This window comes from Moschus berezovskii, chromosome 9 (genome assembly GCF_049115385.1).
Source record: "Moschus berezovskii isolate FMDL1 chromosome 9, NW_MosBer_1.0, whole genome shotgun sequence".
NCBI lineage: Eukaryota > Metazoa > Chordata > Mammalia > Artiodactyla > Moschidae > Moschus > Moschus berezovskii.
In genome coordinates, this window is record NC_142468.1 from 4,738,090 (window position 1) to 4,764,734 (window position 26,645).

Here is a 26,645-nt window from a genome sequence, read left to right on the forward strand (position 1 = left end):
CCAGAGCACTGGCTTTGAGTGCCCTGCTTCATGCATCGGACTTGCACTGGCGTCTGTTTTACATACAGGATAACAGCGTGAGTTTGGGATCACCAAGCCCCAGCAATTTTGAAGCCTATCAGTTGGGCTGTGTCACTTATACTGCACACCGCACATCACATGCACTCACATGCGTGCTTCACTGTCATGTATTCATGGCCAAAGGGAGCACACTGAAGCCTGAGAGGTAAGAGTCCAGGCAGTTCTCCTACTCAACAACGCATATGCTTATAATGTCATTGAATGTCGTTGACCGAGAGTCTATAGAGTTCCTTACAGTTAAATTTCTTTCTCTTTATTTCTTTGTATCTTTCCTTTATGCTGTGTCCTGCTCCTTGTACTTCTCCCAACTCAGTACTTGCTGCCTAACTACCAACCCACCTGGAAAGGAAAAAAAGAAGACAGAGCCACACTACAGTTAATTTTCCACAAGCAATTTTGTCACCTTGCTTATTTCACTTATATGCAGAGTACATCATGAGGAATGCTGGGCTGGAAGAAGCACAAGTTGGAATCAAGATTGCCGGGAGAAATATCAATAACCTCAGATATGCAGATGACACCACCCTTATGGCAGAAAGTGAAGAGGAACTCAAAAGCCTCTTGATGAAAGTGAAAGAGGAGAGTGAAAAGGTTGGCTTGAAGCTCAACATTCAGAAAACGAAGATCATGGCATCTGGTCCTATCACTTCATGGGAAATAGATAGAAAAACAGTGGAAACAGTGTCAGACTTTATTTTTTGGGCACCAAAATCACTGCAGATGCTGATTGCAGCCATGAAATTAAAAGACGCTTACTCCTTGGAAGGAAAGTTATGACAAACCTTGATAGTATATTAAAAAGCAGAGACATTACTTTGCCAACAAATGTCCGTCTAGTCAAGGCTATGGTTTTTCCCGTGGTCATGTATGGATGTGAGAGTTGGACTGTGAAGAAAGCTGATCACCAAGAATTGATGCTTTTGAACTGTGGTGTTGGAGAAGACTCTTGAGAGTCCCTTGGACTGCAAGGAGATCCAACCAGTCCATTCTAAAGGAGATCAGTCCTGGGTGTTCAATGGAAGGACTGATGCTAAAGCTGAAACTGCAATACTTTGGCCACCTCATGCAACGAGTTGACTCACTGGAAAAGACTCTGATGCTGGGAGGGATTGGGGGCGGGAGGAGAAGGGGACAACACAGAATGAGATGGCTGGATGGCATCACCGACTCTGTGGACATGAGTTTGAGTGAACTCTGGGAGTTGGTGATGGACAGGGAGGCCTGGCGTGCTGTGATTCATGGGGTCGCGGAGAGTCGGAACGACTGAGCGACTGAACTGAAGTGAACTGAACTGAAACTAAAAGTTCCTTGAGGCCTTCAACTCTGCTATATATCAAATGTGGCATCAACAAAGCGTTTCAACCTGGCATAGGTACGAAATGATAAATTTTATCTGTACAATACATATTTCTGTGTTACAATTAGTTTGTTAAAGATACCTGGAGCAACTTTTCATACAATTTTTTTTTTGTATGCATCATCTCACATTTCCTATACAAAATAGAGAGATGATTCAAACGTAGTCCAAAGTTTAGACAGATTCTAACAGTTTGATGCCAGTGACAACTGAGTCTTTTTAAAGATTAGTGAAAAAACTTTATAAGATCTCCCTCCTTCCATCTCTTCCTAAATGTCCTCTGCCGGGGACTCAGCTACTCAATGATAATATAATAATGAACTATATGGATAGGACTTCGTTTTCATGTAGTTTACTGTTTAGTGAAAGAAGAAAACATAGAATTGCAGAGGAGTGTGCTCTCAAGCTAACTCTAAACAAAGTCAGAGAATAAAGAACAGGTATGATTAGACAAGAGAGAAAGCTCTTAGACATACTTCATGCTGCTCTGGTGCATGAATGCCTTTGCATCAGTCAGAAAATAGCTTCATAGAAATCATTGACTGCAGAACTGGGAATCATAATCGAGCTTCATTATCCATCATCACAGGCCAAGTTCATCTTGCTGCTGTCACGCATGTCACTGTGGGGATAACAGTTTTACTTAGTGGGCAACATCTGATCAGAGATGAAAGAGAAGAAGTTAGAAAATTTGGTTTATCACTAATTGGTATGGCTCTTCCCTGACCCAAAGAATCCCCTAGAGTACTAGGGTAATGGCTGTCTTTGAGCCTTAGGAGAAGAATTTCTTAAATAATCTCTGGTTAAGAAATGTGGGAAAGCCAGATAATTGATCATGCAAGGACAGCTGTCTGATCACATGCCATATCATTTTCAATCCTACCTGTACAAAGACTCTATCTTACCTGCCATTCAACTTGAACAAGACTTTTCACAGCTTTAGAACTTGACACTGAACTAGACTCCAATGGTTTCCAAGGACATGATAGTGAATTTGGTAACGGGACCTCTTTAACGAGGCGGCACCCAAGCCACTGTCCGAGAACACAATATCTAGGCTATATATATAAAGAAAAAAAGCTTAGATAATAATGTTAGGGGTTACGTTGTTGGCTAATTCAGATGAAGTCTATTTGCATGTAGTAATAAAGTTTTAATAAGAGAATTGTCACTTGTGAAACCTTTACCTGATATTAGAAAGTATCTAAAATGCATTATCTTACTAAATTCCTAAAACACTTTTTACAATAGGTATTTTATCCCTGTTTTATAGTTATGGAGACTAGAAGCTCAGAGATTTTTGCCTCTGAGGAATGCAGCTAGCAGCTAATAGTCTTAGGGTGTAAATTCATACTGGTAATTACTAGGTCCATTTTCTTACTACACAAAGATGCCTTCTTGAAGAGGTATTTTAGATATATATATATTTTTTCATCAAGGAAGTTATGATCTAACAATAGAAATAGGACCTGTAATTGAATGGAAATCAGCTTGCATTTACCGAATACCTCTGTGGACAGCGTACTACGAAGTTTATAAAAATAATTACAGGACAGTCCCTGCACTTAAGGACAGCTTCTTAAACATCAAAGCCACAGTGAGCTATCACCTTATGCCTGTCATTCAGTCACTAAGTCGTGTTCAACTCTGCAACTCCAAGAACTGCAGCATGCCTTGCTTCCTGGTCCATCACCATATCCTGGGGTTTACTCAAACTACATCCATTGAGTCAGTGATGGCATCCAACCATCTTATTCTCTGCTACCCTCTTCTCCTCTTGCCTTCAGTCTTTCCCAGAAACAGGTCTTTTTCCAATGAGTCAGCTCTTCGCATCAGGTAACCAAAGTATTGGAACTTTAGCATCAGTCTTTCCAATGAATATTCAGAGTAAATTCCCTTTAGGATTGACTGGTTTGATCTTGCTACCATCCAAGGGACTCTCAAGAGTCTTCCCAACACACAGTTCGAAAGCTTCAATCCTTTGGTGCTCAACCTGCTTTGTGGTCCACTCTCACATCCATACATGACGACTGGAAAACCTTAGCTCTGACTAGACAGACCTTTTTTGGCAAAATGATGTCTCTGCTTTTTAATTTGCTGTCTCACTTTGTCATAGATTTTCTTCCAAGGAGCGAGCATTTTTTAAATTTCGTGACTGCAGTGACCGCAGTGATTTTGGAGCCCAAGGAAACAAAGTCTGTCACTGTTTTTATTCTTTCCCCATCTATTTGCCATGAAGTGATGGGACTGGATGCCATGATCTTAGTTTTTTAATGCTGAGTTTAAAATCAGATTTTCACTCTCCTCTTTCACCCTCATCGAAGTTTCTTTAGTTCCTCTTCCCTTTTGTCATTAAAGGTGTTATCATCTGCATATCTGAGACTGTAGACGTTTCTCCCAGCAATCTTGATTTCAGCTTCATCAAGTCCAGCATTTCACAAGATGCACACTGTATGTAAGTTAAATAAGCAGGGTGACAATATACAGCCTTGATGTACTGCTTTTCCAATTTTGAAGCACTCTGTTTTTCCATATCCATTTCTAACCATTGTTTCTTGTCCAGCATATAGGTTTCTCAGGAGACAGGTAAGGAGGTCTGGTATGCCCACCTATTTAAGAATTTTCCAGTTTTTTGTGATACAAACAGCCAAAAGGATAAATAACAATAAAGGTTGGTGAAAATGTGAAAAAATGGAGCCTTTATACACTTCATGGCAAATAGACGGGGAATCAGTGGAAACAGTGACAGACTTCATTTTTTGGGGCTCCAAAATCACTGCAGATGGTGACTGCAGCCATGAAATAAAAAAACACTTGCTCCTGGGAAGAAAATTTATGACCAACCTAGACAGCATATTAAAAAGCAGAGACATTACTTTGCCAACAAAGGTCCATCTAGTCAAGGCTGAGGTTTTTCCAGTAGTCACGTGTGGATGTGAGAGTTGGACTATAAAGAAAGCTGAGCACTGAAGAGTTGATGTTTTTGAACTGTGGTGTTGGAGAAGACTCTTGAGAGTCCCTTGGACTGCAAGGAGATCCAACCAGTCCATCCTTAAGGAAATTAGTCCTGAATATTAATTGAAAGGACTGATGCTGAAGCTGAAACTCCAATACTCTGGCCACCTGATGAGAAGAGCTGACTCACTTGAAAAGACCCTGATGCTGGGAAAGATTGAAGGTGGGAGGAGAAGGGGATGACAGAGGATGAGATGGTTGGATGACATCACCCACTCAATGGACATGAGTTTGGGTGAACTCCGGGAGTTGGTGATGGACAGGGTGGCCTGGAGTGCTTCAGTCCATGGGGTTGCAAAGAGTCAGACACGACTGAGTGACTGAACTGAACTCTGTTGGTGGGAATGTAAATTGGTACAGCCACAAAGGAAAATTATTTGAAGATTCCATAAAAAAATAAAAATAGGGCTACTGTATGATTCATTAATCCTACCTCTAGGTATATATGTGAAGAAAACAAAATTCTTACATTGAAACAATATCTACATGCCCCACATTTACTGTATCACTATTCATAGAGGCCAGGATTTGGCAACATCTATGTTCATCAATAGACAACAAAAAGACAACAAATAGATAATGATAATGTGATTATATATAATCATATATATACATATACGTAATATGTTGTGTGTTTGCTTAGTTGCTCAGTCTTGTCCAACTCTAAGACCCCATGGATGGGAGCCTGCCAAGCTTCTCTGTGCATGGTATTCTCCAGGTAAGAATACTGGCATGGATAGCCATTCCCTGCTCCTAGGGATTCTTCCTGACCTAGGGATAGAACCCAGGTTTCTTGTATTGCGGATGGATTCTTCACTGTCTGAGCCACCAGGGAAACCCAATATGTTGTACAGGTATGCTCATATATAATATATGTGTGTGTGCATATATAATATATACATGTCAGTTCAGTTCAGTCGCTCATGCGTGTCCGACTCTCTGCGACCCCATGAATCACAGCACGCCAGGCCTCCCTGTCCATCACCAACTCCCGGAGTTCACTCAAACTCATGTCCATCGAGTCGGTGATGCCATCCAGCCATCTCATTCTCGGTCGGCCCCTTCTCCTCCCGCCCCCAACCTTTCCTAGCATCAGAGTCTTTTCCAGTGAGTCAAGTTCATCGCATGAGGTGGCCAAAGTATTGCAGTTTCAGCTTTAGCATCAGTCCTTCCAATGAACACCCAAGATTGATCTCCCTTAGAATGGACTGGTTGGATCTCCTTGCAGTACAAAGGACTCTCAAGAGTCTTCTCCAGCACCACAGTTCAAAAGCATCAATACTTTGGCGATCAGCTTTCTTCACAGTCCAACTCTCATATCCATACATGACCACGGGAAAAACCATAGCCTTGACTAGACGGACCTTTGTTGGCAAAGCAATGTCTCTGCTTTTTAATATGCTATCTAGGTTGGTCATAAATTTCCTTCCAAGGAGTAAGCGTCTTTTAATTTCATGGCTGCAATCAGCATCTGCAGTGATTTTGGAGCCCAAAAAAATAAAGTCTGACTGTTTCCACTGTTTTTCCATCTATTTCCCATGAAGTGATGGGACCAGATGCCATGATCTTCGTTTTCTGAATGTTGAGCTTCAAGCCAAGCTTTTCACTCTCCTCTTTCACTTTCATCAAGAGGCTTTTGAGTTCCTCTTCACTTTCTGCCATAAGGGTAGTGTCATCTGCACATCTGAGGTTATTGATATTTCTCTCAGCAATCTTGATTCCAGCTTGTGCTTCTTCCAGCCCAGCGTTCCTCATGATGTACTCTGCATATAAGTTAAATAAGCAAGGTATACATATAGATGTGTGCAAATATAATAAAATGTATATGGATGTGTGTTTATGACTATATATATATATAATACATGCAAATATATATATAAATATAAATGTACATATATAAACATATATGTATAGGGCTTCCCTGGTGCCTCAGATGGTAAAAAATCTGTCTGCAATGCAGAAAATCCTGGTCTGATCCCTGGGTTGGGAAGATCCTGTGGAGAAGATATTGACTACCCACTCCAGTATTCTTGCTTGAAGAATTCCATGGGTGTAGGAGCCTGGTGGGCTAGAGTCCACAGGGTCACAAGGAGCAGGACACAACTGAAATGACTTACACTTTCACATATATGTCTGACTCAATCAGTAATATATATTATTCAATTATTCAATGAAAAAGAAGGCAATACTGCCATTTGTGCCAGCGAGGATGAACCTTGAGCGTGTTACGTGGAATGACAGATGCAGAAAGATAAATCCTCTGTGATCTCATTTACATCCGGAATCTACCAAAGCTGAACTCAGATTGGTTGTTTTCAGGGTCTGGGGGTTATGGGATGGGGAAGTGAGAAGAGTCGGTCAAAGGGTGCAAACTCTCAGTTATAAACTGAACACATTCTGGGGACTTAATGTGCAGCATGTCCTGAAGATGCAGCTGAAATTTGCTAAGAGAACATCTCTCACTAGCAAAGTCATGCTCAAAATTCCCCAAGCCAGGCTTCAACAGAACATGAATCATGAACTTCCAGATTTCCAAGCTGGATATGGAAAAGGCAGTGTAACCAGAGATTAAATTGCCAACATCTGTTGGATCATAGAAAAAGCAAGAAAGTTCCAGGAAATAAAATAAACACACACATTTAATTCTGCTTCATCGACTATGTCAAATACTTTGATTGTGTGCGTCACAAAACACTGTGGAACTTCTTCAAGAGATGGAAATACCAGACCACCTTATCTGCCTTCTGTGAAACCTATATGCAAGTCAAGAAGCAACAGTTAGAAATGTACATGGAACAACAGACTGGTTCCAAATTGGGAAAGGAGTACGTCAAGGCTGTATATTGACACCCTGCTTATTTAACTTATATGCAGAGTACGTCATGAGGAATGCTGGGTTGGATGGATGAAGCACAAGCTGGAATCAAGATTGCCGGGAGAAATATCAATAAACTCTGATACGCAGATGATACCACACTTACTGCAGAAAGTGAAGAACTAAAGAACCTCTTGATGAAAGTGAAAGAAGAGAGTGAAAAAGTTGGCTTGAAGCTCAACATTCAGAAAACTAAGATTATGGCATCCAGTCCCATCACTTTATGACAAATAGGTGGGGAAACAATGAAAACAGTGACAAACTTTATTTTCTTAGTCTTTGCAAATGGTGACTATGGTCTTGAAATTAAAAGACTCTTGCTCCTTGGAAGGAAAGCTATGACAAACCTGGACAGCATATTAAAAAGCAGAGATATTACTTTGCTGACAAAGGTCCATATAATCAAATTATGGTTTTCCAGTGGTTATGTATACATGTGAAAGTTGGACCATAAAGAAGGCCGAGTGCCAAAGCATTGATGTTTTTGAACTGTGGTGTTGGAGAAGACTCTTGAGAGTCTTTTGGCCTGCAGGGAGATCCAATTAGTCTATCCTAAAGGAAATCAGTCCTGAATATTCATTGGAAGGGCTGATTTTATAGCTGAAGCTCCAGTACTTTGGCCACCTGATGTGTAGAGTCAGTTCATTAGAAAAGACCCTGAAGCTGTGAAAGATTGAGGGCAGGAGAAGAAGGGGACAGCAGAGGATGAGATGGTTCGATGGCATCACCGACTCAGTGGAGATGAGTTTGAGCAAGCTCTGGGAGACGGTGAAGGACAGGGAAGCCAGGCGTCGCAAAGAGGAGGACACGATTGAGTGACTGAGCAGTGACAGGAGAACATTTGCTTAAATGTTCTCACCACCCACATGAAAAGTGGTAAATCTGTGAGGCGATGTATGTGTTAGCTAGCCTTATCACGGTAATCATTTTACAACGTGTTTATCATCACCTTGCGCATCTTAAATTTACACAATATTATTTGTCAATTATATCTTCATAAGTCTGGAAAAACATTTTTTTAATAAGAAAAGCTTAGGAAAAATGAGAACTGAAAGACCACAGAACCCTTTATTTTTGATAGATCTCCATTCACCAGAACAGGTAAATTCTTACATAAAGTTGTCTGGGTCCTTATCGGTAAAGTCATGGTCAGGAGCTCCTGGTAGGAGTGATGGTCAGAGCAGTTAGACTCACGAATGACTGACGCGCTTACAGAACCATTTTCTCAGGACTGCATGTGGAGTTTAACATTCTGTGACTGATGTCTTGAAATATTTGACAGTTATTATCTTTGGACTGGTGTTTCGTAAGTGCAAACCTGGGCATCCCTTGTGGCTCAGTGGTAAACAGCTCTCCTACCAAAGCAGGAGACGCAGGTTCCATCCCTGGGTCAGGAAGATCTCCTGGAGAAGGAGATGGTGACCCACTCCAGTATTCTTGCTTATGAAATCCCATGGGCAGAGGAGACTGGCAAGCTACAGTCGAGGGAGTTGCAAATGGGTCGGACACTTCGCAACTACACACCAACAAGAAGATCACACCTGCCTCTCCAGCAAACCACTTCTGTTCCCCCAACATGCCCGGGATGCTGGCAGACACATGGCTTCTCACCTCCACTATTGAGATTTCATTTGTTTGGAGAAAATGACCGCTGCATACGAGCTTTCTCTCTCTCCTCTCGCCGCCAAAATGTTCATTTGTGGAGGAACAGGTTTCAGTCTCTGAATGATCACTCTACACTACAGGTGGGGATTGCGACTCCGGTTGTGTTAATGATTTCTGAGGCGACGCCGAGGCCTCTGAGGATGCTCGGCAGAGCAGCTGGCAGGAAACTAACGAGCTTCACAGCACAACCTGGGCCTCTGAAGGGGGTGTTGTGAGGAGTGGAGGAGAGAAATAAAATAAATGGGAGACCTCAGCTTTGGGTAAGAATATCAGTGAAGGCCCTTAATGGAGTCCAGAAAATAAAATTAATCACCCCTAATGATTGGGGTGTGGGCAAAGATTTGACTTAATTCTGCTTATAAATATTTTCTACAGAATGACGCATGGCATCACAGAGGGTTGAGAAGCATGATCTGAACTGGATTTAATATTGAGAGGGGCAGAGTGCGGAAGTCACAATTACAGGAATAATTGGGGAAGGCATTCCTTTTCTGTTGCACTTGTGGTAATCTTGGCTAATATATATATATAGAATTCTGCTGTGAAAAGTGTACCTTGGAAATCATGATCTTAAGCACTGGAGATAGCCAATTAAATTGGGAGATTAAAATATGCTTACAGATGCACTAACCTAATATAATTTTTAGTAAGAATGGACAATGAAAACATACAATTTCATAGTCACTGGGCTATGACATGGAATACTAATCATCCAGGTAAAATAATAAGAAAATAATAAGTTAAATGTTGAATAACTAAGTTGATAGAAAAAAAAAGGTTTTTTGGGGAAAAAATCATTTTTTAATTATTTTATAAGTTTTAACAGGAGAAAGACTTCAGAAAAAATATATTATATATAGAAAGTCACTTTGAAGTAAGGAGAGACAAATAAGCAAGTAAAACATGTTACTGGTTGTTAGACATCATGATTTGAAGGACTAATTCTTTAGTTAAATATCTCCCTGAATTTTTATCAAATCAGTTAATTTTCTTTTCCCTCAATAGTCTCATATTTAACCTGAGTATATTTCCCCAGTCCCTCAACTGAGAAATTAATCAAGATTAATGCTTTAAAATCTACAAGTTTAAATTTATTATACTTCTAATACAGAATAACAGATGGGGAATTATACAGGGGAGTGACTCCCAGAATAACTCACCAAGCAAGGATTCTGAGCCCTCTCCAATCATGTAGACCATTTCAGCAAAAACCAGAAGCTGTTCAGGGAGAGGAATAAATCTGACCCTCTATTCCATTGACACTTTATAAGCCTGAGGACTAGGGAAGCCACTTAACTTCTTCTGCTTTATTTTTATTACCTGTTTTTAAAAGGTGATAATGAGTAACATTAGTCTGAAATATTATAAAGTGTAGGAAAATTTGTAAACTAAAAAGTACTTTGGAATGGAATTTACACTTTATTTTGGTGCCTTTCTTTCACAAAAGTAAGGCATGCAATGTCAAGGAAATCTAATAATTTAACAAAAAAATGAAAAATGAGTGAGGTCAGATTGGAGTTGCTCCTTTCAAGGAGCAGTGTGGGAAATCCTTACTTCCTGGAGGAACTTAAATAATCACACTGAAACTCAATAACACCCACAGTATCTCTTCTACTATCCACTGCTGGAGTGTACCAAACTACATCAAAATGAAATGTCCATTTGCACCACACTCATTTGCAAAACCAAAATAAAGTCACAGATGTAGAAAACAAACTTACGGTTACCAGAGGGGAAATTAAATTTGGAGACTGGGACTGCCATACACACTACTGCATATAAAGGGCGTAACTAATAAGAACCCTCTGTACAGCGCAGGCAACTCTTCTCAATAATCTGTAATAGCATACATGGAAAAAGGCTCTAAAAAAGAATGAATGTATGTGTATTTAGAATTGATTCATGGCAGCAACTAGCACAACCTTTTAAATCAATTGTACTCCAATAATTATTCTTTAAGAATAATAAAAATAAATAAATAAACTTCATTAAAAAATTAAGTTCCCATATCAAACACTACCCAGAAGTTAAGAGCCAGATGGTGGTATCATCTGTATTCATCTACTTGACAAAAATTGGTGAGCAGAAGAGGGGTATAACCAAAAACTGCCCGAGCATCTCATCTCCCAGTCCGAGAGAGCAGACACGGAACACTACCTCAGGCAGACAGAAAGTCAGAGCGGTTCTCTTCCACCAAAATGACTCCTCCTGAAGTCAGGTAGAAGAAATGAGATTCACCTCAAAGTTGGTCATTTGAATGTCATGTCAGCTGATGCCAAGTCACTTAAAGATCAATTCCTATAATAGACATATTTGTCTCAAACTTATACAGTATAATATTACAATAAATGCCTGTCCCTCTGTGTTGTATGTCGCTAAGTCATGTCTGACTCTTTGCAAGCCCGTGGACTACAGGCTTCCGTGTCCACTAAGGTACTCTTTTCTCAATTAATCTGAATATAACGGTTATCCAGAATGTTATAAAATACCTGTTTTACCTTGTTAAAAACACAGATTCCTGGACCTCTTTCCAGAGATTCAGATGCTGCCAGCAACAGCTTCGGGCTTGTATTTTAAGAAACAACTCAGAGGATTCCTTTGACTAGAAAAATTGGAATAAACTTCTGCTAAGTACTGGAAAACAGGGACGAAGAAGACTTGATCTCATCCTTGGAGGACCCACTAAGTCTGGAGAGTGAGACATGCAAATACACGTTTAATAAATTACATCTGGTGGTAGTATAGGGGTTCAGGAGACAGATTACAGCAAAGGAGATCTAATTTAATCAAAGGGGGCAAATGACAGTGTTTACACAGAGGAAATGATCATTTCACTTGTGATAATTATTTTAACTTTCTCTTGGATTGTTTTTAACTTATCTTTTTAGATTCAGGATTTGACTCTTCCAACTTATGAACATTTCAACAGCACTTCTGCTTCATTTTATATCCTTTTTATCTGATTAATTGTATCTCACTAGGAAGTCATCAATTATGTAACATTTGCATATACTGACTTTACTGTGACCATTTCGAGGTTACATTTGCTTGTAATTTTATAAATCTGTTCAAGGAAATCAGTATGGATCCAAATCCATTAGTGTTTAGTGGGATAATACTCTGAGGATGCAAGGGAAAGAACAATACCATTTTGCTACAATCTCAACATTAAATACTTTAATGCATTAGTTTTGACCAAAATATATATATATATAGAGAGAGAGAAAGAGAGAGAGAGAGAGAGAGAGTTTTCTTTTCTAATTTGCAGGTTCTTAAGCACTTGTGAAAATAAATTCTATTAGTTTATTTGGCCATCTGTATTCTTTATTTTATATATTTTATATTCACTGCTTTTAAAATTTTTGAAATAGGGGAACTAGCTAGAAGATGTTCTTATTTTATTTGAGGACCCATAAAATTCTGAAAAACTCTGGGGAAACTATCTTGTGCCCTCAAATGCATGGTATTTGTGGGTGCAGAAGCAGGTAATGCATTCCATTTGTAATTTAAGAAAATAGTTTATAGCTGTGCTTAGTCTCTCAGTCATATCATACTCTTTGTGACCCCATGGACTGTAGCCCACCAGGCTCTTCTGTCCGTGAGGATTCTCCAGGGAAGAATACTAGAGTGGGTTGCCATGCCCTTCTCCAGGGGATCTTCCCAACCCAGGGATCTAATCCAAGTCTCTTGCATTGCAGGCAGATTCTTTACTGTCTGAGCCACCAGGGAAAGCCAAGAATACTGGAGGGGATAGCCTATCCCTTCTCCAGCGGATCTTCCCGACCCAGGAATCAAGCAGGGGTCTCCTGTATTGCAGGTGGATCCTTTACCAGCTGAGCTACCAGGGTAGCCCATTATAGTAGCCTAATAAAGTGCAAACACTTTCCCCCATTGTTCCTTTATTATTTATATTTTCATGTCAGGAGATTTTGTAAAGTCCACAGTAATGGTGCAGTTAATTTTACATTGGTCTGTGAAATCACTTTTTGATTTTTCAACCTGTCAACTTGTGCTTTAGCCACCGATAACATGACCTTGCAGTATTTATATGGTCTTGTCACAGGTGAATGCAGACATCTATAAGGTTAGGTTCAGGAAATGGAGTCTTCTATGAGTAAAGGAGAAAAGTCTGAGAGGAGATGCAAAAAGCAAAAGCTGTTAATGCTTGGAATGTATAAAGAGAGCTTATCCCTTTCCTCTGGTTTCACCACCTCCTTCTGCAGTGATCAATTATGTGCCAGGCCAACTGCATTGGTTGCAACCCATGTAAGACAAGGCGAGCATTCAGCTCTTGAACTAGGAACGCTTTCTGATTAACCAGTCTGCAGTTTATGAAAAACAGAGTGCTCATAAAGAATCCTGAAATAATATATTATGAAGCAGTGATGCTCAGAATTTATAATTTCCATTTTATTCTTTATGACACTTTTAGCATATTGAATCTTCTAAAGAAATTGCTATTAGCTGATGACCTTGGAGAATCATAGAATTTTGGAGAAAGAAAGAAGTCTATAGTTATCTTGTCTAATTCTCACTTTGAGATATGAGGTAAACATGACTGGGATTGACATATACACACTAACATATATAAAATAGAAAACTAATAAGGACCTACTGGGTAGCCTGGGGAACTCTACTCCATCAATACTCTGTAATGATCTTTATGGAAAAATAATCTAAAAAAAAGTGGATACATGTATATGGATAACTGATTCACCCTGCTGTACCCTTGAAACTAGCGCAACATTGTAAATCAACTGTACCCTAATAATAATCTTTAAATTGTGAAAGATGGGATGATAGTTCAGGGTGGCACAGCAAGGAAAATGCAACTATTGACACAAATATTTCTGATTTCCAACACAGTATCATTTCTACCATACTGCATTTACTTTGGTTCTGGGATTCATGCATTAAATTAATAACTATTGGCACTTCCCTAGTGGTCCAGTGATTAATACTTCCCCTTCCAATGCCGGGGGTGCAAGTCTGATCCTTAGTCAGGGAGCTAAGTTCCCACATACTTGCAGCCAAAAAAAAACAAAGCATAGAACAGAAGCAATACTGAAACAAATTCAATGAAGACTTAAAAAAAAATCCACAATAAAAATATTAAAACAATAATTATTGCTGAGAAAATATTATGTGGTACAAAAACAACAACAACAAAAATGGCTAAGGCACCATCTTCTTTTAATCTAATTTCCTTAAAAAAGAGTGAAGTCTACAACCAGGCATTATCAGGGAGTGAAAAATATCATGATTTTCTGATGTTTAACTAGGCTGCTAAATAATCACTGAGAACAAGTTACACTTTTTCCTGAAGTGGACTGGAGGTCCAAAATGCAGGTCCAAGCAAATGTCTGCAGATTACTTTTGCACAGAGAGCTAATGTAATACATGTTTGAAGACATTAGCTTTTAGAAATGTCAATCCATTCTCTCTTTCACAAAAGCTATTAGGCATCTTCCATAATCCAGACACTCTATAAGTAAGCAACTGATTTTCCTAAAGGGAATTTGCTCATTTTTCTGTTTTTCTCATCTGGATGGAACCTCAGGTAGCAGTGCCTACCAGGAAGGATCATTTTGCACCCTTATTTCCCATTCTTGGTGTGAAAGGGCCAATACTTATTTCCTTTTAACAAAAGTGACCAAAGTGAATACAGGGAGCTCCCTAAGCTCCAGGGGTCTTTACAGGAATGAACTGCCCAGTTATAACTCAGGCTGGCTTAGGAAGCTGACCTCACCTTCCATCATCACGCGCTTCCAGTTGCCTACGCAATGAAGTGTGACAACAGTTTTAAGAGCATGTGAAAACATATTTTATGACGGGGTCATTAATTTGTCCTGCTGGCTCTGTGATGTTCTCCATATGTTATGTGTCCTTCTCTGCTAAGGTGTTTCCGGATAATGACTTCTGCTTTTATAGGGTGGAGCTCTGATGGGCATCCTTTTCCTTGGCAGAGAAAAGCATCATTCCAACATTTTATTTGTGCATGAAAGAGTGGAATGTTATGGAAGTACCTGCTGCAGTCCTGCATTTGTTCTTACTTTCCAGAGGTATCTGCCAAACCCTGGATTTTAAGACCCTAGTCAATGAATTTCAGAGCATTACTATCAAACATTCATTCTAGCACCTGAAAGTAAAAAGGAAAAGACTCCGTTACTCTCACAAAAGGGTATATGGACTAAAAGTCATGTGACTATATATTTTGCCATTTATTTCCTATATCAGACAAATAAAGTTTGTACATTAATGCGGTAAACTGAAGCAAAAAATAAGTACATGAACTTCATATCTGTTTTTAAATATATATATATATATACACCATATATGTTAGTATATAATGATATCATTTTAAAGGACTTTTAATCATAGTGTTTGTAAATACTCTGAACTTATACCTTATTTATTCTACTGAATAGTAACAAGTAGCACATTATATGGAGAAGGAAATGGCAACCCACTCCAGTGTTCTTGCCTGGAGAATCCCAGGGACGGGGGAGCCTGGTGGGCTTCCATCCATGGGGTCACACAGAGTCGGACACGACTGAAGTGACTTAGCAGCAGCAGCAGCACATTATAGTCTAGGATTTACTCAGATAGAGGGTGGGGTGGGTGGGCAGAAGGTGAATAACTCTGCTTTCTACTTATAGTAGTTCCCTATCTGGCATACTGAACCTTGATAAATATATGATGAATAAACATACACTGTAGATCAATAAAATAGATACGATGTTCTCTAATTATTTGCATAAGTGCTATAATACAGATAAATTTTGTATTATATACAGATATTCACAAAGGTCATGGAGTATTCAGAGGATGGAAATGAGCCCATACACCATACCAGAATAGAAAGTTTGTGCTAATACTTGAAAGAAGAGTAAGGATTTTTGAAAGAAGGGTGGTGCATGGAGTTGGTAATTCCAAATATTTGTGGATCAAAGAGATAACTCAGCTCTTTAACCAAGGTCAGTTTCCTGGTTCTGAGTGTTTACTCTAGTTATTTAAGATGGCAACATTTGAGGAGGCTGGATGAAGAACATATAGGATATGGAATTTGGGGGGACCTTTTCTATAAGTATGCTGCTGCTGCTAAGTCACTTCAGTGGTGTCCGACTCTGTGTGACCCCATAGACAGCAGCCCACCAGGCTTCCCCATCCCTGGGATTCTCCAGGCAAGAACACTGGAGTGGGTTGCCATTTCCTTCTCCAATGTGTGGAAGTTAAAAGTGAAAGTGAAGTCGCTCAGTCATGTCTGACTCATAGCTACCCCATGGACTGCAGCCTACCAGGCTCCTCCGTCCATGGGATTTTTTAGGTAAGAGTACTGGAGTGGCTTGCCATTGCCTTCTCCATTCTATAATATAGTCTAAATATATGTTTAATAAAGGATGAAAAGAAAAGACTTTGTATTATTATTCATGATAGGCAGGATCCTAAAATGGTCCCTAAGATTTCCCACACTCTCATGAAATACACATGTATAATCCATGGGACTCTACATATGGTGGCTTTAACTCACATGATAGACTATGTTATTTGGCACAGTTGATCTTAACATCTGGAAGATGTTTCAGATGTTCAAGCTGGTTTTAGAAAAGGCAGAGGAACCAGAGATCAAATTGCCAACATCTGTTGGATCATCAAAAAAGCAAGAGCTCTAGAAAAACATTTACTTCTGCTTTATTGACTATGCCAAAGTTTTTGACTGTGTGGATCACAACAAACTCTGGAAAATTCTGAAAGAGATGGGAATACCAGACCACCTGACCTGCCTCTGAGAAATCTGTATGCAGGTCAGGAAGCAACAGTTAGAACTGGACATGGAACAACAGATTGGTTCCAAACAGGAAAAAGAGTACGTCAAGGCTGTATATTGTCACCCTACTTATTTAATTTATATGCAGAGTACATCATGAGAAACACTGGGCTGGAAGAAGCATAAGCTGGAATCAACATTGCCGGAAGAAATATCAATAACCTCAGATATGCAGATGACACCACCCTTATGGCAGAAAGTGAAGAAGAACTAAAGAGCCTCTTGAAAGTGAAAGAGGAGAGTGAAAAATTAACTTAAAACAACATTCAGAAAACTAGGATCATGGCATCTGGTCCCTTCACTTCATGGCAAATAGATGAAGAAACAGTGGAAACAGTGGCTGACTTTATTTTGGGGGGGCTCCAAAATCACTGCAGATGGTGACTGCAGGCACAAAATTAAAAGATGCTTGCTCCTTGGAGGAAAACCTATGACCAACCTAGACAGAATACTAAAAAGCAGAGACATTACTTTGCCAGCAAAGGTCCATCTAGTCAAGGCTATGGTTTTCCAGTGGTCATGTATGGATGTGAGAGTTGGATTATAAAGAAAGCTGAGCACTGAAGAATTGGTCCTTTTGAACTGTGGTGTTGGAGAAGACTCTTGAGAGTCCCTTGGACTGCAAGGAGATCCAACCAGTCCATCCTAAAGGAAGTCAGTCCTAAATATTTATTGGAAGGACTGATGCTGAAGCTGAAACTCCAATACTTTGGCCACCTGATGTGAAGAACTGACTCATTGGAAAAGACCCTGATGCTGGGAAAGATTGAGGGCAGGAGGAGAAGGGGACGACAGAAGATGAGATGGTTGGATGGCCTCACCAACTCAATGCACATGAGTTTGAGTAAACCCTGGGAGTTGGTGATGAAAAGGGAGGCCTGGCGTGCTGCAGTCCATGGGGTTGCAAAGAGTTGGATGTAACTGAGTAACTGAACTGAACTGATCTTAACATAAAGAGATTATCTGGGTGGACCTGGCTTAATCAGATGAGCCTGTGAAAAGTAGTGAGCTTTTTCTGGCTATTTATGTGAAATGAACTGATGTGAAAAAACGTCCAGAGATTAAAAATATGAGAGAGGAATTTTATGTGTTCTTGCTGTCTTGAAGACAGAGGGGCCCACCTGTCAAGTTACTTTCTTGGAGCTGAAAGTGATAGCCAGCAAGGGAATGGAGATCTCAGTGTTAGAACCATGAGAACTGAACTCTACCAAAGCATGCATGAATGAGCTTGGAAGTGCATTTGTGTCCAAAGACTCTAGGTAAGAATTCAGCTGGGGGAACACCTTAATTTTACACTATGCTGGACAGAGAATAGAGACATTCTGCATGAAATTTTTCACTTAAGTTTACAGTTGTGTTATATGGCGTGCTGTGATTCATGGGGTCGCCAAGAGTCGGACACGACTGAGCGACTGAACTGAACTGAACTGATACAACAAGAGAAAACCTAACTTCACCTAAGTAGAATGCCAAGTGTTTTTCAGAGAAAACATTACTCCTCAAAGTTATTACGTCTCTCTGAAACCCCCAATAATGCCCCTTGATGAATACAACAAATAACCAATGGCTTCAAACATTGAATCCACAGTTACTCAGCCTGCTGCAATGGCTGACTGTCTGACATCCTGCTTCAGGTAAAGTTTGTTCAGCAACTATATCTTATTGCTCTTGGTAATGTGACAATTTTGGTTTCGAGAAAGAAGGGGTAAAAAAGTACCTTCTAAGACCTCAAAGCATTTGTGTCTTGAAAGTAATCTCCAAAACAATGAGAGTCCAAGAGACAGGCACCAAGGCATTATCATTGATGAAACTAGGAAACGTCTAATCCCCATATCATAGTATAAGAATATGGATATTACAGGAGGAGTGTTACATCCAGTGTCGGAACTGTTGATAGCCAAGGTCGGTGTGCTCATAGAGAGAGGATGATGAACTTCAACTCCCAGAAATAGAAGCACCAGACACTAAGAAAGGTAGGCTGATACAGAAGACCAAAGCAGGATAATATAAAGTTGAGACAAAGAGCAATCAGACCCTTCTATCCCCAGCCCCACCCATTTAGTTAGGCAATCAGGCTCCCACTCCAGATACATTGACTAGATCAACTCAGACTCTCTGAACTCAGAACCACCGCACATGCAGAAGCTGAGCTGCCCAACCGAATATAGAAGGTTGTTACCCTGTGCAAGAGGGTGGGAGGTTTTTCCCCACAAAGACTGAGCAGTTCCAGACAAAGTTATGATGTTCAGTTCCCATGGAGAGGCACTAACGGTCCTTGACTATGCGAAACTTTTGTTATTTGTTATCCTTACTTAGTCTTCTTGGACTGTTTTCCTTTGCTTTCACATTTTCTCACTTCTCTGATTGAACTTATTATTTGCCCGTTTCCGCAGACAAAGGCAGGCAGAGGATGGGGTGTGTGTGTGTATGGAGGAGGGACTGTAGGGTCCCTGCCCATTTCATACAGCCCAATAAATGACCACTGTGAGGGGGCAGTAGAGGTGCTTTTCTGTGTGTGTGAGTTTATTCTGTCATGTCCAACTCTTTGGGACCTGTGGACTATAGCCCACCACATTCTTTTGTCCATGGAATTTTCCAGGCAAGAATACTGGAGCAGGTTGTCATTTCCTCCTCCAGAGGACCTTCCCAACCCAGGGATAGAACACGTGACTCCTGTGTCTCCTGCATTGAAGGTAGATTCTTTACCTCTGAGCCATTTAGGAAGCCTGGTCTCAAATAATATATCTGTTGCATTCATACGCTTTCCCCCTCCCCCAAGAAGCTACTGATAGATGTACTTTAGCAACATGAAGATCACCTGGGACCTAGGAAAGATAGCATCTGATCCAGGGAAAAGGCAGAGAAGTTCCTGCACAGCATGTTAGAAATCCATTAATTTTGACTGCAGGGCTTCCCTGGTGGCTCAGATGGTGAAAAAAAAAAAAAAAAAAAATCTACCTGCAGTACGGGAAACCCGGGTTCAATCCCAGGATCAGGAGAAGAGAATGGCTGCTGCTGCTGCTGCTAAGTCACTTCAGTCATGTCCGACTCTGTGTGACCCCATAGACGGAAGCCCACCAGGCTCCCCCTTCCCTGGGATTCTCCAGGCCCACTCAAATTTTCTTGTCTGGAGAATCCCATGCACAGAGCAGCCTGGTGGGCTACAGTCCATGGGGTCTCAGAGTCGGGCATGACTGAGAGACTAACACATACGATCTTGACTGCAGCAGGCAGGTGGAGACCCCCAGGAGGATACTCCCCAGCAAAATGCAGAAAAGCCAGCACCCCGCTAACTTCTACAGAGTTAAAACAATACAGAAGTTAACAAAACAACACAGAACTGTACAAGAAAGAAAAATATAATTATCGCTCACTACCTGACTTTAAGAATGAGACATAATTGCAGTCATCAGATCCAACAGAGATTTTTAATTATATGTAGAGGAAGTGGGAGTGGTGGGAGGTGTACAGAGGGCTAACGTCTTCATACGGCAGTGCAGGGAGCTGATAGTTAATGTCTAAATAATTGAATCAAGAAATAGCAGCATAAACACATTCTTCAGAAACATGTTAAATAACAAAGGAAAAAGCTAAAACTGCATAGAACTGTTGCTTCTGGAGGGTGGGACAGCGAACTGGAGAGAAGCGAAGCAGATAATTGGTATTTTTTTTTGTTGTTTGTTTCTGTATAGTGAGGCTTTTTAGATCTGTTTTGCTTTTTAAAATCAAGCACGTGATAGCATTTTAAAAATTGTGAAAATAAACCATTAAATAAAATCTATGCCCTTCACTTTGTGAAAATTAAAGCCGAGTAAATGGGCACTGAGCACAGCATCATGAGGCTCTTTGATCTATCACGGCTCTGCACCCCACCGTTAGTCACACATGTCAGCAGACGCAGGGGTAGTTCACATTTGTTCCTCCCCAACACAGTGCATGTTGACGTGGAAAGAACAAGGTGTAGGATTCCATTCCATGAGTCCTGGCTGAGATGCCACTGATCTATGGCTCAGTCCCGAGAGCGAAAGTCTTGCCTAGCTTCCTCATCTACAAAGTAGAGACAATAATACCCACCACTTAAATTTGTGGTGAAAATCGAATTAATTTTACATAAAAAGTGTCTAGAGAGTTACTTGTTATTTGTTAGTGTTTGGCAAAACTCGCCTAGCAGCAGTTTTCATCTGCAGCCCACCTATTTCTATCACCAACTTGACCTTGGAAGTGTAACTTTCCTCAGTGTTTGGAATTACTAAGGCTTAAATCAATCAACTGATCCAATCATTTGTCAACTCAAGTCTGTTGTTAGATTAATGAATAGGTCTTTTGCTTATTTATATTAAGTTTGTAACATGTCAAGTTTCTGTTTTGGTTGATTTTTCTGTTTTTTTATTGTATTCATTGACAAATCAGCAGGATGACTTGGTAAAGTTAACAAACACAAGCTAGGCTCAGGCATGCTCCAATAGATTATAATTTAATCACTGTATGTCAGTATCCATAGTTCATTTTATAAATGTGATATATATATATATATATATATATACTTTTAAATATATCTTTCAAAATAAACATTTTTTTCCAGCAAAATGCCTTTTAGAATGGCAGAATTATTTTCACTAAGAATTATCTTCACAACGTATATTTTTGTATTAGTCATTTGTTTATGAGAAGCTGCTTCTAAGTGCATTTGTCATCAAGAATTTTATTTCATTGAATAAACAGACCATTTTAGAAAACACAATGATTCATTATTCAACCAGGTATTTCTCTGAACTCAAATGGCTTTGTTACTTACTGTTATGAACTGATTTATGGGCCCCCACCCTGAAATTTGTATGTTGAAGGCTTACTCACCAATGTGACCAAATTTGGAGATTTGAGCCTTTGGAGAGGTAATTAGGATGAAATTAGGTCTTAAAGGTGGTGTCCTAATTTGATAAGAGCAACGTCCTTATAAGAAAAGGCACAGGTATCAGTTCTCTGTGTGTGTGTCACATGAGGACGATGAAAAATAAGCCATCTTCAAGCCAGGAATAGGACCTTCACCAAAAACAATAAGCAGGTATAATGCACAGCATCCTGACGACAGTTAATAACACTGAACTGTATATTTGAAAGTTGCTAAGAGTAGATTTTAGATGTTCTCATCACAAGGAAAAAAATGTCACTATGTGTGCCAATAGATGTTAGCTAGACTTATTGCAGTGATTATTTTGTAATATATATTACAAAATATTTTGATGGTGATTATTTTGCACATATATTGAATCATTATGTTGGGTATGCCTGCAACTTACATAGTGTTTACTATGTAAAGTGTTATACTTCAATTATATCTCAAAACAATGATGAAAAAGGAACTGAATTTTCTGGCACCTTGAGCTTGGATTTTCAGTTTCTAGAATGTGAGAAGATATATTTCTCTTATTTAAGTCATTCCAGTCTGTAAGATTCTGTTATGACAGCCTGAGCTGACTAATACACTTATCTCCCCATTGGGTAGTAACCTCCTCTAATGTGAAGACAAATCTTTCTTTGGCATCTTAAGTGCTTACTCTCTACATGACACATAATAAGCACTTAATAAAAACTTTCTGAATGAGTTGACCGAATATATTACAGCACGGAACTCTAAGAGAATCTTATTTTGCTGCTTCTCTTCAGATCTTGAGCAGACTGCCCAGACAAGTTTATTTCCTTCTCTTCCTGTGTTTCTCAGGGCTCCTTCCCTTGCAGCGGACAGACACAGCGACACTGGTTTAGGTAATGGAGAAGCTGCACATTTCGTAAATCAGATGGAGCAGGATTCAGGTGATCAAATGATGTTAACTGTTAACTCTCCTGACGATACTCAGTGTTTCTGCTGGGTTTATTTTCTAATGGGTGTTTATGGCAAAATGGCTGTTAGCATATTTATGTCCTACCAGCCTAGCAAAATGTCAGTAAAAAATAATAAACAAACACCTATTCCAAAGCACTTTAGGCACACTAACTCATTTAATAATATCTATGAGGTAGGCACTATTGTTACCCACATTTTGTAGTTTGGAGTCTGAACACATGGAGGTTAGGAAATTTGCCCATGCGGATATAAACTTTGGAGGTAGGCAATCTGGTTCAGAGTCTATGCTCATAATCACTAGTCTGTGATTCTTCTTTTCCATATGCCTATTTACCACTTTCTCATTATTTTCGATGAAAAATCTGAAACTTACTTGCTGATTTGGGTCAAAGACCGTGGCATGGTCATTCACTCTGGTTAGAGTAGTTAGAATGGACAGCAGTAACTTGAGTATGCTAATCGGCCATAACTGGGTTGAGCAGCCATCCTGGGTACAAAATATTAATAATAAAGTAGGGAGATTTCCAAAAGAAAACAAGTGCTCTGTGTTTTAAATTTAAAAAAAAAAAAAGAATGTGGAGGAGGAAAAAAACAATGACTTTCTACTACATCTTCTCTCCTGCTCTTCCTCCTTCCTTGCAGAAGGGAAACAAAATAAAGTGAAGAGACAGGTTATTTCAGTTGTATTCTGCTTTGTGGCACTCCTAAGTACTAGTGCAAAAAGAGAATTCTCATCTACCACGAGAAATGCACAGATTATATTTGGAATAGAGCAGTACCTTACATACCATCGCTTATCATAATCTAGGCAGTGTACAAAAATATTTCACTTTTTCTTGCTTTTATTGGCTGACTTTTCTAGTTTTTCCCAAAACCATGAGAATATAGATTTACTTAATGCAAATATATGTCATCATAAAATAGTAACAAGCTATATCATTCTATAGAGAAAATGTGCAGTTATATATAAATATATACATATGTAATACATGAATACTATGCTAATAAATGAGACTACTGGAGAAATATGCATTTTACCCCCATCTCATCCCAAAAGGGCTAAGTGTATACCATCTTCCATGAGAACCATTGGCCATTTTTTAGATCTGAATTCCATAAACATAGTTAGGGAGTAAATTATAACTTCTAATGATAATAATTCCCTGTATTTCAGTAAAAATGTTTTTAATTTTTCTAAGTGCATTCACTATACCTCATAAAACAACTAGTTTAAAGAAGGATTAGCAGAATATAGGGTTTCCAGAGCTGTGATTTAATAATCAAAACAAAACCATTTCAGTGCTTGGCTGAGGGTAGATAAGCTGTGGGAAGAAGTGTTTTGGAAAGAACATAACACGGACTAGGTTGTACACATATCAATGTTTACTCAAAGCTGAATTAACTCAGTGAGTGACCCTGTTTGGTCAAAAGCAAGTCAAAATTTAAAGGCCCAGAAGTCAAGAAGAAAGGGCTAAGTCTCTGAGGTCAGAAAGTATAAAAATTAGTTGAGTCCCATAAATCTAGTTCAGGGTTTAATACCAGAGGATAACCTTTTTGTCTTCCTTTCTGGAAAGCATCATCCTTTGAGATGGTGTGGATTTATGCATTTCTTAAAATCAGCAACAGTTGATTAAGGAATTGAGATTCTGTCACATATAGCATTAGAGCTTGTTTTACCAGGCAAGATTTGGCTCAAGTGTAAAAGCAGTCATGGAAGACAAGATGCAACAGAAAAACATCAGACAAGTCAACAAAAACAAGCAAATACGAAATGGGAGGAATCCAGGTTAAAAAATTGGTGGTCATATTAGGCAAAATAACAGCAGGTTTTAAGTATGGTTAGAGCATAGTTGGGATAGAAGATGCCAGTGCTTTTTAGATGGGAGAGCAATTGAATTTATGTGAAAAATGTAAAATTAAGATCAGAAACATAAAGATACTTATTGGACCATGGAGTTGAAAGAAGAAATACTCGAAAAACACATTTTATTGGGGCTGTCATGACTACTTGTACAAGTTTACTATATTACTTTGTTTTAAAGAGAAAGGGAAGGTTCAGTCTCTGAAAAGTTGCAGTAGACATGATTTCCAATTTTTCCTGATAAGATTACAAATAAAAACCCTGGACGTTACATGCAAAACAGACTTGTGGACACAGTGGTAGAAGTAGCAGGTGGGACAGATGTGTATACTCATGGCTGATTCATGCCGATGTGTGGCAGAAACACCACACTGTAAGCAAAGTGAAGTGCAGTCGCTCAGTCCTGCCTGACTCTTTGCAACCCCATGGACTGTAGCCCACCAGGCTCCTCCATCCATGAATTTTCTAGGCAAGAGTAGTGGAGTGGGTTGCCATTTCCTTCTCCAGGGGATCTTCCTGACCCAGGGACTGACCCTGGGTCTCCCACATCCCGGGCAGATGCTTTACCGTCTGAGCCACCAGGGAATAAGTATCCTCCAATTAAAATTAAAAAAAAAAAAAAGAGGTAGCCTTAATAAATATCTTAGATGAAAATCATTCTGCTCTAACCAACACCACAAAAATGTTTTTTGTTTTTTCCCTTCAATACCCACATCAACAAAGATTGACTGGGAAGCCCAGATGTCCACCCTAGTAAGTTGCAACACAGTCCTTCAACTTCCCTGAGTAGGTAGTACCGGAAACGGCCAAGTAAGGAGCCACGGCTTTCTTTTCCACCAGCCTGTAATGAGCCTCCACTCCTCTGCAGTGTCAATGGAGAACACACGGAGAACCTGAATTTTTATGCTGATTTGTCAGTGGTGAGACTTTTCCTTATCCTCTTCATTAGGGTGGTGTCAGAGGAGGCTTAATGAACAGTCAAGATTTTGACCATCAGCCAGCAGTAGTAGGCGACCCAGGCATGATGTCAGTGTAAGCTATGTGGGCAAGAAAATGAAACACTCTAACCCTCCCACCCAGAGATTTAACATGGGAGCCCTCCCTAGTGGGAGTCAGAACTCCTACCCCTACTCAGCAGTCACAGTGAGAGTGGAGAAGCTGGACTTTCACCCACAACTGGCAAAAATTAGCAATGACTCCCTCCCTGGGGAACACTGTCAGGGAAAGCCAGCTAAAACATAAGGTTTAAATGAGATCCAGTGTCTCAAAACATAGTACCAAAGAGTCCAAATTCTGATAGAAAAAGCTAGTTATGTGGAGAGCCTCAAACTGAAGGTAGCATCATAGCAAGCTCAAGCTAAATGAAATAAGACAATCCAGAAATAACAAAAATGTGACAGAGATGCTGGTACTACCTGAAAAAAAAAAAGAACTACAAAAACTCGTGATAAAAGCACTCAACAAAATCCAACACCCATTCATGATAAAAAGAAAAACTCTCATCAACGTAGGTATAGAGGGAACACATCTTGACATAATAAAGACAATTTATGACAGATCCACAGCTAACTTTATACTCTCTTTTGAAAAGCTAAAAGCTTTTCCTCTAAAATTAGGAATAAAACAAGGATGCCCACTCTTGTCACTTCTATTTAACATAGTATTGGGAGTCCTAAGCATAGCATTCAAGAAAGAAAAAGAAAGAAAAGTCATCTAGATTGGAAAGGAAGACGTAAAACTCACTATCTCCAGAAGACATGATTCTCTATAAAGAAAGCTCTAAAGTCTCCAGTAAAATGCCACTAGAACTAACAACTGAATTCTTTAGTTTCAAGACACAAGATTCATATACAGAAGGCTGTTACCTTTCTACACACTAATGATACAGAATCAGAAATAAAAATGAAGGAAATAATTTCATTTACAATCACATCAAAAAAAGAATAAAATGCCTAGAAACAAACTTAACCAAGGAGGTGAAATACTTATATATTGAAAACTATGAAACATTGATGAAGGAAACTTGAAAATGATACAAAGACATGGAAAGAAATCTTTGCTCTTGAACTGGAATAATTAATATTTAAAAAATAGCCATACTACCCAAAAACAGCATGATAG